Source organism: Microtus pennsylvanicus, chromosome 21, assembly GCF_037038515.1.
Source record: "Microtus pennsylvanicus isolate mMicPen1 chromosome 21, mMicPen1.hap1, whole genome shotgun sequence".
Taxonomy (NCBI): Eukaryota; Metazoa; Chordata; class Mammalia; order Rodentia; family Cricetidae; genus Microtus; species Microtus pennsylvanicus.
This window is the reverse complement of record NC_134599.1, coordinates 36,755,715-36,769,383: the sequence shown is the minus strand read 5'-3', so window position 1 is coordinate 36,769,383 and position 13,669 is coordinate 36,755,715. Positions and strand designations below refer to the sequence as shown.

Below are 13,669 nucleotides of genomic sequence, written 5' to 3'. Positions count from 1 at the left end.
TAAGATGATCCGTGCCCCAAACCAGTAGGAATTATCCAGGAATACCACGCACACATTTCCCCCCCAAAAAATCACTGTGCGTATTTTCCCCTGTTTTTCAAAAAAAAAAAAGACATTTTTTGGTTTTTTTTTTTTTTATAAAGTTGAATATTGTTGTTTCCTCAAGGTCTGTAAAAATTTATTTTACGTTTTCACGGGTAATGTATCAAATTTATAGATCGCCATTGCTGTAGCTCCCATATTTGTTGATCCTACTCCTACAAGACCTTGGGAGATTTTTCAATATTTTTGGGTCCTTTTCAGGTTTTCTTCAAAGCCTTAAAGTCTTATCAAATGGATTTTTCATTATCAGTTATGGTGACCCCAAGTTACTTTATGCTGTTTGTCACTGTTGTGAAATACAAAGTTTCTCTTGTTTCTCCCTCTGCTTCTCTATCCTTTGTGTATAGAAGAGGTGTTTATTTTTTTATTTTTATTTATTTTTAAAAAATATTTATTGATTTATGATGTACACAATATCCTAATTTTTATATTTATTTATTTATTATGTGTACAATATTCTAATTTTCCAGGTGGGAAGCAGATGCGGCGCCGCGGGGACACAGAGCTCTGTCCACTCCCCCCCCCCCCCCCGCCTGCACTGATTGAATACAAACGATCTATTTATTATTCAACATAATTAATCGTCCATGATATTAACTAGTTTTAAATATGAATCTAATTAACATCGATGAAATAGGCGGATGATTGAATATAGATGCAGAGCAGTTGGGGGGGCTGTAAGTGGGGGAAATTGGCAGGCACAGGGGATCATGGGAGATGTAGTCCCGCGGAGCACCGGGCAGGCAGGAAGGAAGGAGCCCGGCCTTTGAGGCCAGGGACATCGTGCCGGACCGAGTCCATCCCTGACTACAGTCAAAATGGACGCCCCGGAGAATCATGGGAGATAGCAGCGGGCAGGCAGGAAGGGAGGAGCCCGGCCTTTGAGGCCAGGGACATCCTGCTGGACCGAGTCCATCGCTGACTACAGGCAACATGGTTGTCATGGGGAATCATGGGAGACATAGTCCCGCACAGCAGCGGGCAGGCAGGAAGGGAGGACCCCGGCCTTAGAGGCCAGGGACATCCTTCTGGACCGAATCGTCGCTGACTACAGGCAAAATGGTCGTCACGTGGAATCATGGGAGATGTAGTCCTGCGGAGTAGTGGAGTGGCTCCCCACACCCCGCCCCACCCCTAGCCACGCCCTAACCTTAGGCCTAAACCAAACCCTAAGCAAGCCCCAATCACAGCACCGCCCACCCGGTAGCAATGCCGCACCCCTGGCCCCGCTTCAGCCCTAGCCATGCCCACTCCTAGCACCGCCCACACCTAGCAATGCCTCACACCTGGCCCCGCTTCAGCCCTAGCCACGCCCCACTCCAAGCACCGCCCACCCCATAGCCATGCCACACACCCGGCTTGGCCCCAACGCCTAGCCACGCCCACTTTTGCACCGCCCACCCCATAGCTCTACCGCACCCCTGGCCCTGCCCCAAACCCTGGCCACGTCCACCCCTAGCAATGCTGCACCCCTGGCCCGCCCCAAACCCAAGCCAGGCCAACTCCTAGCACTGCGCACCCCTGGCCAGCTCCCAACCCCAGCCACGCCCACTCCTAGCCCCGCCCACCCCTGTCCCCGCCACCACCCCTGGCCCCGCCCACTCCTAGCAGTCTTTTATTTCATCGATATTGAAATAGAAATATAATAATCCCTGCTGGGCCTCTACCTGCCCAGCAGGGACAACCTGCCAGACCGAGTCCATCCCTGACTACAGTCAAAATAGACGCCCCGGGGAATCATGGTAGATAGCAGTGGGCAGGCAGGAAGGAAGGAGCCCAGCCTTTGAGGCCAGGGACATCCTGCTGGACCGAGTCCATCGCTGACTACAGGCAACATCGTCGTCACGGGGAATCATGGGAGATGTAGTCCTGCGGAGTAGTGGAGTGGCTCCCCTCACCCCGCCCCACCCCTAGCCACGCCCTAACCTTAGGCCTAACCCAAACCCTAAGCAAACCCCAATCACAGCACCGCCCACCCCTTAGCAATGCCGCAACCCTGGCCCCGCCACCAACCCTAGCCATGCCCACTCCTAGCACCGCCCACACCTAGCAATGCCTCACACCTGGCCCGCCCCAAACCCAAGCCAGGCCAACTCCTAGCACTGCGCACCCCTGGCCAGCTCCCAACCCCAGCCACGCCCACTCCTAGCCCCGCCCACCCCTGTCCCCGCCACCACCCCTGGCCCCGCCCACTCCTAGCAGTCTTTTATTTCATCGATATTGAAATAGAAATATAATAATCCCTGCTGGGCCTCTACCTGCTCGTTGACAAAGTCTCCGTTTACCTTTCATAATTAATCCAGAGATCTTTTCTCCGTGAGTTTTCATTCTTTGATCCAGTTTGAACCAGTTTGATCCGGTCTGATCAGGCTTGATCCGGTTTTGAACCTGTCTACACTGGTTTGATCCAGTTTGATCCAGGTGCATCCGGTCTGATCCAGTTTTTTTTTACTTGGTTTTTGTCTTAAGAAGAGTCATTCTAAAATAGCATCTTCCCTCTGGATTAAATTAAATTTAAAATTAAAAATTAAAATTATTAAAATTAAAATTCCTGTAGGAGAAATTCAGGAAAGCAATACGAATAGAAGACCACGAAGATTTGGATCCACCCTATTTACATGTTTTTTCTGTAATTTTTTCCTAAACCGTCTTCATTTCCCTTTCCGCTTCTGCTGTTAACTCTCTGGGACTCTGCAAATCTTTGTCGCTATTTGAATTTTTGATTAAATGAATTTTTTTGGAAATCGTTAAGCGTCCCTACCCTGTCTCTCTTAATTTTTTCCCTTCTGTGCCCCTAATTTCTTTAAACCCATTCTGTCACCCGGGTAATTAATTTCATTAATTAATTTCAGGAGCTGTTTGGGATCCCCATCTAGGCAAAAAATATCTTTGCTGACTCAAACAATCTTTCTAAAGTAAAATCTACAAACTCTAGCACTCGGGTTCACGTGGCAATAAAGTTTTGTGAGAAATAAAGAAAACCTGTTTGGCGTGTTTTTTTTTTCCGTCATCATTATTATTTTTTTTATTATGAAATAAATATTAAAACTTTTTTTGAGTCAAATAGCAAAATGCAATCCGTAGAATGGTATTTTATAGATTTATGGAATCGCTTGCGTGTGATTTCCAAGGCTTCATTTACAACGTATCGACTCATGCTCGTGCGGTTGAGCGTTCCCAGTGGGAGTGCAGTCGACTTTTATCTCCCAGTTTGCTGAGCGTTAATATGTGTAGGCACTGGGAAGGCAAATTTTTCTCCATCCTTTTCTTTTTTAAAATATTTATCGATTTGTACACAATATTCTAATTTTATATTTATTTATTATGCACACAATATTCTAATTGTATATTTATTTATTATCTATACAATATTGTAATTTTTACATGTATTTATTATGTATACAATATTCTAATTTTTATATTTATTTAAAATGTACACAATATTCTAATTTTCATATTTATTTTTTAAGTATACAATATTCTAATTTTATATTTATTATGTATACAATATTCTTATTTTATATTTATTATGCACACAATATTCTAATTTTTATATTTATTATGTATACAATATTCTAATTTTTATATTTATTTAATATGTATACAGTATTCTAATTTTGATATTGATTTAGAATGTACACAGATTCTAATTTTCATATTTATTTATCATGCACACAATATTCTAATTTATATATTTATTATGCACACAATATTCTAATTTATATATTTGTTATGCACACAATATTCTAATTTTTATATTTATTATGTATACAATATTGTAATCTTTATATTTATTTATTTAATATGTATACAGTATTCTAATTTTGATATTGATTTAGAATGTACACAAGATTCTAATTTTCATATTTATTTATTATGCACACAATATTCTAATTTATATATTTATTATGCACACAATATTCTAATTTATATATTTGTTATGCACACAATATTCTAATTTTTATATTTATTATGTATACAATAATGTAATCTTTATATTTATTTATTTATTTAATATGTATACAATATTCTAATTTTATATTTATTAATTATGTATAAAATATTCTAATTTTTACATTTATTTATTATGTATACAATATTCTAATTTTTACATTTATTTATTATGTATACAATATTCTAATATTTACATTTATTTATTATGTATACAATATTCTAATTTTATATTTACTTATTATGTATACAGTATTCTGTCTGCGTGTATGCCCTCACGCCAGCAGAGGGCGCCAGAACCCACCACAGATGGTTGTGAGCCACCATGAGGTGGCAGGGACTCGAACCCAGGACCTCTGGGAGAGCAGGCCGTGCTCTTAACCTCTGAGCCATCTCTTCAGCACCAAGAAAAGTTTTAAAATGATTTACAATGTGTTAAAAATATGGGCAGGCTAAAAGTTGAAGTTCTTAAAGTAAAAATCGAAAAATAAGGAATAAAGAGAGTTGCTGGGTGTGGTAGCACAAGCCTGGAGGGCAGAGACAGACAGATCTCCGTGAGTCAATTAAAATTAAATTAAAATCAAGTACAAAAATACAGATACACGGAGAATAGTGACACTCTATGCTATCATGTTATCTTTTCATGGTTTGAGTCGTGAGGAGTGGCAACCGCGGCGAGAAAGGATATTTGTTTATTAATGAATTACTTAATTCAAGGTAAATATTTTTGAAATACCTCGAATGAAATTCAAAAGCAATGTTACTCTGGAGAAGAGAATTTGCTTCTGAAAACGAGAGGCTGTGGGTTCATCCTGTTTTTCAAAGGAAATAATCCTAAATTTTCTTCGGGTCCCTATAAGATGATCCGTGCCCCAAACCAGTAGGAATTATCCAGGAATACCACGCACACATTTCCCCCCCAAAAAATCACTGTGCGTATTTTCCCCTGTTTTTCAAAAAAAAAAAAGACATTTTTTGGTTTTTTTTTTTTTTTTTATAAAGTTGAATATTGTTGTTTCCTCAAGGTCTGTAAAAATTTATTTTACGTTTTCACGGGTAATGTATCAAATTTATAGATCGCCATTGCTGTAGCTCCCATATTTGTTGATCCTACTCCTACAAGACCTTGGGAGATTTTTCAATATTTTTGGGTCCTTTTCAGGTTTTCTTCAAAGCCTTAAAGTCTTATCAAATGGATTTTTCATTATCAGTTATGGTGACCCCAAGTTACTTTATGCTGTTTGTCACTGTTGTGAAATACAAAGTTTCTCTTGTTTCTCCCTCTGCTTCTCTATCCTTTGTGTATAGAAGAGGTGTTTATTTTTTTATTTTTATTTATTTTTAAAAAATATTTATTGATTTATGATGTACACAATATCCTAATTTTTATATTTATTTATTTATTATGTGTACAATATTCTAATTTTCCAGGTGGGAAGCAGATGCGGCGCCGCGGGGACACAGAGCTCTGTCCACCCCCCCCCCCCCCCCCGCCTGCACTGATTGAATACAAACGATCTATTTATTATTCAACATAATTAATCGTCCATGATATTAACTAGTTTTAAATATGAATCTAATTAACATCGATGAAATAGGCGGATGATTGAATATAGATGCAGAGCAGTTGGGGGGGCTGTAAGTGGGGGAAATTGGCAGGCACAGGGGATCATGGGAGATGTAGTCCCGCGGAGCACCGGGCAGGCAGGAAGGAAGGAGCCCGGCCTTTGAGGCCAGGGACATCGTGCCGGACCGAGTCCATCCCTGACTACAGTCAAAATGGACGCCCCGGGGAATCATGGGAGATAGCAGCGGGCAGGCAGGAAGGGAGGAGCCCGGCCTTTGAGGCCAGGGACATCCTGCTGGACCGAGTCCATCGCTGACTACAGGCAACATGGTTGTCATGGGGAATCATGGGAGACATAGTCCCGCACAGCAGCGGGCAGGCAGGAAGGGAGGACCCCGGCCTTTGAGGCCAGGGACATCCTTCTGGACCGAATCGTCGCTGACTACAGGCAAAATGGTCGTCACGTGGAATCATGGGAGATGTAGTCCTGCGGAGTAGTGGAGTGGCTCCCCACACCCCGCCCCACCCCTAGCCACGCCCTAACCTTAGGCCTAAACCAAACCCTAAGCAAGCCCCAATCACAGCACCGCCCACCCGGTAGCAATGCCGCATCCCTGGCCCCGCTTCAGCCCTAGCCATGCCCACTCCTAGCACCGCCCACACCTAGCAATGCCTCACACCTGGCCCCGCTTCAGCCCTAGCCACGCCCCACTCCAAGCACCGCCCACCCCATAGCCATGCCACACACCCGGCTTGGCCCCAACGCCTAGCCACGCCCACTTTTGCACCGCCCACCCCATAGCTCTACCGCACCCCTGGCCCTGCCCCAAACCCTGGCCACGTCCACCCCTAGCAATGCTGCACCCCTGGCCCGCCCCAAACCCAAGCCAGGCCAACTCCTAGCACTGCGCACCCCTGGCCAGCTCCCAACCCCAGCCACGCCCACTCCTAGCCCCGCCCACCCCTGTCCCCGCCACCACCCCTGGCCCCGCCCACTCCTAGCAGTCTTTTATTTCATCGATATTGAAATAGAAATATAATAATCCCTGCTGGGCCTCTACCTGCCCAGCAGGGACATCCTGCCGGACCGAGTCCATCCCTGACTACAGTCAAAATAGACGCCCCGGGGAATCATGGTAGATAGCAGTGGGCAGGCAGGAAGGAAGGAGCCCGGCCTTTGAGGCCAGGGACATCCTGCTGGACCGAGTCCATCCCTAACTAAGTCAAAATGGATGCGCCGGGGAATCATGGGAGACAGCAGCGGGCAGGCAGGAAGGAAGGAGCCCAGCCTTTGAGGCCAGGGACATCCTGCTGGACCGAGTCCATCGCTGACTACAGGCAACATCGTCGTCACGGGGAATCCTGGGAGATGTAGTCCTGCGGAGTAGTGGAGTGGCTCCCCTCACCCCGCCCCACCCCTAGCCACGCCCTAACCTTAGGCCTAACCCAAACCCTAAGCAAACCCCAATCACAGCACCGCCCACCCCTTAGCAATGCCGCACCCCTGGCCCCGCCACCAACCCTAGCCATGCCCACTCCTAGCACCGCCCACACCTAGCAATGCCTCACACCTGGCCCGCCCCAAACCCAAGCCAGGCCAACTCCTAGCACTGCGCACCCCTGGCCAGCTCCCAACCCCAGCCACGCCCACTCCTAGCAGTCTTTTATTTCATCGATATTGAAATAGAAATATAATAATCCCTGCTGGGCCTCTACCTGCTCGTTGACAAAGTCTCCGTTTACCTTTCATAATTAATCCAGAGATCTTTTCTCCGTGAGTTTTCATTCTTTGATCCAGTTTGAACCAGTTTGATCCGGTCTGATCAGGCTTGATCCGGTTTTGAACCTGTCTACACTGGTTTGATCCAGTTTGATCCAGGTGCATCCGGTCTGATCCAGTTTTTTTTTACTTGGTTTTTGTCTTAAGAAGAGTCATTCTAAAATAGCATCTTCCCTCTGGATTAAATTAAATTTAAAATTAAAAATTAAAATTATTAAAATTAAAATTCCTGTAGGAGAAATTCAGGAAAGCAATACGAATAGAAGACCACGAAGATTTGGATCCACCCTATTTACATGTTTTTTCTGTAATTTTTTCCTAAACCGTCTTCATTTCCCTTTCCGCTTCTGCTGTTAACTCTCTGGGACTCTGCAAATCTTTGTCGCTATTTGAATTTTTGATTAAATGAATTTTTTTGGAAATCGTTAAGCGTCCCTACCCTGTCTCTCTTAATTTTTTCCCTTCTGTGCCCCTAATTTCTTTAAACCCATTCTGTCACCCGGGTAATTAATTTCATTAATTAATTTCAGGAGCTGTTTGGGATCCCCATCTAGGCAAAAAATATCTTTGCTGACTCAAACAATCTTTCTAAAGTAAAATCTACAAACTCTAGCACTCGGGTTCACGTGGCAATAAAGTTTTGTGAGAAATAAAGAAAACCTGTTTGGCGTGTTTTTTTTTTCCGTCATCATTATTATTTTTTTTATTATGAAATAAATATTAAAACTTTTTTTGAGTCAAATAGCAAAATGCAATCCGTAGAATGGTATTTTATAGATTTATGGAATCGCTTGCGTGTGATTTCCAAGGCTTCATTTACAACGTATCGACTCATGCTCGTGCGGTTGAGCGTTCCCAGTGGGAGTGCAGTCGACTTTTATCTCCCAGTTTGCTGAGCGTTAATATGTGTAGGCACTGGGAAGGCAAATTTTTCTCCATCCTTTTCTTTTTTAAAATATTTATCGATTTGTACACAATATTCTAATTTTATATTTATTTATTATGCACACAATACTCTAATTGTATATTTATTTATTATCTATACAATATTGTAATTTTTACATGTATTTATTATGCATACAATATTCTACTATTTATATGTATCTATTATGTATACAATATTCTAATTTTTATATTTATTTAAAATGTACACAATATTCTAATTTTCATATTTATTTTTTAAGTATACAATATTCTAATTTTATATTTATTATGTATACAATATTCTTATTTTATATTTATTATGCACACAATATTCTAATTTTTATATTTATTATGTATACAATATTCTAATTTTTATATTTATTTAATATGTATACAGTATTCTAATTTTGATATTGATTTAGAATGTACACAGATTCTAATTTTCATATTTATTTATCATGCACACAATATTCTAATTTATATATTTATTATGCACACAATATTCTAATTTATATATTTGTTATGCACACAATATTCTAATTTTTATATTTATTATGTATACAATATTGTAATCTTTATATTTATTTATTTAATATGTATACAGTATTCTAATTTTGATATTGATTTAGAATGTACACAAGATTCTAATTTTCATATTTATTTATTATGCACACAATATTCTAATTTATATATTTATTATGCACACAATATTCTAATTTATATATTTGTTATGCACACAATATTCTAATTTTTATATTTATTATGTATACAATAATGTAATCTTTATATTTATTTATTTATTTAATATGTATACAATATTCTAATTTTATATTTATTAATTATGTATAAAATATTCTAATTTTTACATTTATTTATTATGTATACAATATTCTAATTTTTACATTTATTTATTATGTATACAATATTCTAATATTTACATTTATTTATTATGTATACAATATTCTAATTTTATATTTACTTATTATGTATACAGTATTCTGTCTGCGTGTATGCCCTCACGCCAGCAGAGGGCGCCAGAACCCACCACAGATGGTTGTGAGCCACCATGAGGTGGCAGGGACTCGAACCCAGGACCTCTGGGAGAGCAGGCCGTGCTCTTAACCTCTGAGCCATCTCTTCAGCACCAAGAAAAGTTTTAAAATGATTTACAATGTGTTAAAAATATGGGCAGGCTAAAAGTTGAAGTTCTTAAAGTAAAAATCGAAAAATAAGGAATAAAGAGAGTTGCTGGGTGTGGTAGCACAAGCCTGGAGGGCAGAGACAGACAGATCTTCGTGAGTCAATTAAAATTAAATTAAAATCAAGTACAAAAATACAGATACACGGAGAATAGTGACACTCTATGCTATCATGTTATCTTTTCATGGTTTGAGTCGTGAGGAGTGGCAACCGCGGCGAGAAAGGATATTTGTTTATTAATGAATTACTTAATTCAAGGTAAATATTTTTGAAATACCTCGAATGAAATTCAAAAGCAATGTTACTCTGGAGAAGAGAATTTGCTTCTGAAAACGAGAGGCTGTGGGTTCATCCTGTTTTTCAAAGGAAATAATCCTAAATTTTCTTCGGGTCCCTATAAGATGATCCGTGCCCCAAACCAGTAGGAATTATCCAGGAATACCACGCACACATTTCCCCCCAAAAAAATCACTGTGCGTATTTTCCCCTGTTTTTCAAAAAAAAAAAGACATTTTTTTTTTTTTTTATAAAGTTGAATATTGTTGTTTCCTAAAGGTCTGTAAAAATTTATTTTACGTTTTCACGGGTAATGTATCAAATTTATAGATCGCCATTGCTGTAGCTCCCATATTTGTTGATCCTACTCCTACAAGACCTTGAGAGATTTTTCAATATTTTTGGGTCCTTTTCAGGTTTTCTTCAAAGCCTTAAAGTCTTATCAAATGGATTTTTCATTATCAGTTATGGTGACCCCAAGTTACTTTATGCTGTTTGTCACTGTTGTGAAATACAAAGTTTCTCTTGTTTCTCCCTCTGCTTCTCTATCCTTTGTGTATAGAAGAGGTGTTTATTTTTTTATTTTTATTTATTTTTAAAAAATATTTATTGATTTATGATGTACACAATATCCTAATTTTTATATTTATTTATTTATTATGTGTACAATATTCTAATTTTCCAGGTGGGAAGCAGATGCGGCGCCGCGGGGACACAGAGCTCTGTCCACTCCCCCCCCCCCGCCTGCACTGATTGAATACAAACGATCTATTTATTATTCAACATAATTAATCGTCCATGATATTAACTAGTTTTAAATATGAATCTAATTAACATCGATGAAATAGGCGGATGATTGAATATAGATGCAGAGCAGTTGGGGGGGCTGTAAGTGGGGGAAATTGGCAGGCACAGGGGATCATGGGAGATGTAGTCCCGCGGAGCACCGGGCAGGCAGGAAGGAAGGAGCCCGGCCTTTGAGGCCAGGGACATCGTGCCGGACCGAGTCCATCCCTGACTACAGTCAAAATGGACGCCCCGGGGAATCATGGGAGATAGCAGCGGGCAGGCAGGAAGGGAGGAGCCCGGCCTTTGAGGCCAGGGACATCCTGCTGGACCGAGTCCATCGCTGACTACAGGCAACATGGTTGTCATGGGGAATCATGGGAGACATAGTCCCGCACAGCAGCGGGCAGGCAGGAAGGGAGGACCCCGGCCTTTGAGGCCAGGGACATCCTTCTGGACCGAATCGTCGCTGACTACAGGCAAAATGGTCGTCACGTGGAATCATGGGAGATGTAGTCCTGCGGAGTAGTGGAGTGGCTCCCCACACCCCGCCCCACCCCTAGCCACGCCCTAACCTTAGGCCTAAACCAAACCCTAAGCAAGCCCCAATCACAGCACCGCCCACCCGGTAGCAATGCCGCACCCCTGGCCCCGCTTCAGCCCTAGCCATGCCCACTCCTAGCACCGCCCACACCTAGCAATGCCTCACACCTGGCCCCGCTTCAGCCCTAGCCACGCCCCACTCCAAGCACCGCCCACCCCATAGCCATGCCACACACCCGGCTTGGCCCCAACGCCTAGCCACGCCCACTTTTGCACCGCCCACCCCATAGCTCTACCGCACCCCTGGCCCTGCCCCAAACCCTGGCCACGTCCACCCCTAGCAATGCTGCACCCCTGGCCCGCCCCAAACCCAAGCCAGGCCAACTCCTAGCACTGCGCACCCCTGGCCAGCTCCCAACCCCAGCCACGCCCACTCCTAGCCCCGCCCACCCCTGTCCCCGCCACCACCCCTGGCCCCGCCCACTCCTAGCAGTCTTTTATTTCATCGATATTGAAATAGAAATATAATAATCCCTGCTGGGCCTCTACCTGCCCAGCAGGGACATCCTGCCGGACCGAGTCCATCCCTGACTACAGTCAAAATAGACGCCCCGGGGAATCATGGTAGATAGCAGTGGGCAGGCAGGAAGGAAGGAGCCCGGCCTTTGAGGCCAGGGACATCCTGCTGGACCGAGTCCATCCCTAACTAAGTCAAAATGGATGCGCCGGGGAATCATGGGAGACAGCAGCGGGCAGGCAGGAAGGAAGGAGCCCAGCCTTTGAGGCCAGGGACATCCTGCTGGACCGAGTCCATCGCTGACTACAGGCAACATCGTCGTCACGGGGAATCCTGGGAGATGTAGTCCTGCGGAGTAGTGGAGTGGCTCCCCTCACCCCGCCCCACCCCTAGCCACGCCCTAACCTTAGGCCTAACCCAAACCCTAAGCAAACCCCAATCACAGCACCGCCCACCCCTTAGCAATGCCGCACCCCTGGCCCCGCCACCAACCCTAGCCATGCCCACTCCTAGCACCGCCCACACCTAGCAATGCCTCACACCTGGCCCGCCCCAAACCCAAGCCAGGCCAACTCCTAGCACTGCGCACCCCTGGCCAGCTCCCAACCCCAGCCACGCCCACTCCTAGCACCGCCCACCCCTGGCCCCACCACCACCCCTAGCCCCGCCCACTCCTAGCAGTCTTTTATTTCATCGATATTGAAATAGAAATATAATAATCCCTGCTGGGCCTCTACCTGCTCGTTGACAAAGTCTCCGTTTACCTTTCATAATTAATCCAGAGATCTTTTCTCCGTGAGTTTTCATTCTTTGATCCAGTTTGAACCAGTTTGATCCGGTCTGATCAGGCTTGATCCGGTTTTGAACCTGTCTACACTGGTTTGATCCAGTTTGATCCAGGTGCATCCGGTCTGATCCAGTTTTTTTTTACTTGGTTTTTGTCTTAAGAAGAGTCATTCTAAAATAGCATCTTCCCTCTGGATTAAATTAAATTTAAAATTAAAAATTAAAATTATTAAAATTAAAATTCCTGTAGGAGAAATTCAGGAAAGCAATACGAATAGAAGACCACGAAGATTTGGATCCACCCTATTTACATGTTTTTTCTGTAATTTTTTCCTAAACCGTCTTCATTTCCCTTTCCGCTTCTGCTGTTAACTCTCTGGGACTCTGCAAATCTTTGTCGCTATTTGAATTTTTGATTAAATGAATTTTTTTGGAAATCGTTAAGCGTCCCTACCCTGTCTCTCTTAATTTTTTCCCTTCTGTGCCCCTAATTTCTTTAAACCCATTCTGTCACCCGGGTAATTAATTTCATTAATTAATTTCAGGAGCTGTTTGGGATCCCCATCTAGGCAAAAAATATCTTTGCTGACTCAAACAATCTTTCTAAAGTAAAATCTACAAACTCTAGCACTCGGGTTCACGTGGCAATAAAGTTTTGTGAGAAATAAAGAAAACCTGTTTGGCGTGTTTTTTTTCCGTCATCATTATTATTTTTTTTTATTATGAAATAAATATTAAAACTTTTTTTGAGTCAAATAGCAAAATGCAATCCGTAGAATGGTATTTTATAGATTTATGGAATCGCTTGCGTGTGATTTCCAAGGCTTCATTTACAACGTATCGACTCATGCTCGTGCGGTTGAGCGTTCCCAGTGGGAGTGCAGTCGACTTTTATCTCCCAGTTTGCTGAGCGTTAATATGTGTAGGCACTGGGAAGGCAAATTTTTCTCCATCCTTTTCTTTTTTAAAATATTTATCGATTTGTACACAATATTCTAATTTTATATTTATTTATTATGCACACAATATTCTAATTGTATATTTATTTATTATCTATACAATATTGTAATTTTTACATGTATTTATTATGCATACAATATTCTACTATTTATATGTATCTATTATGTATACAATATTCTAATTTTTATATTTATTTAAAATGTACACAATATTCTAATTTTCATATTTATTTTTTAAGTATACAATATTCTAATTTTATATTTATTATGTATACAAT

At 42.1% G+C, this 13,669-nt stretch overlaps 1 long non-coding RNA gene across 1 annotated transcript in view; it reads right to left on the bottom strand.

The window, feature by feature from the left end:
- Positions 1 to 13,669, bottom strand: part of LOC142839466 (uncharacterized) — a 65,202-nt gene that overhangs the window by 37,861 nt on the left and 13,672 nt on the right. Inside the window, exons 4-6 of the long non-coding RNA XR_012908760.1 lie at positions 12,411 to 12,623; positions 7,364 to 7,576; positions 2,388 to 2,600 (exon numbers count right to left, since the gene is read on the bottom strand). This is a non-coding gene — a long non-coding RNA (uncharacterized LOC142839466). The remainder of the gene's footprint in view (positions 1 to 2,387; positions 2,601 to 7,363; positions 7,577 to 12,410; positions 12,624 to 13,669) is intronic.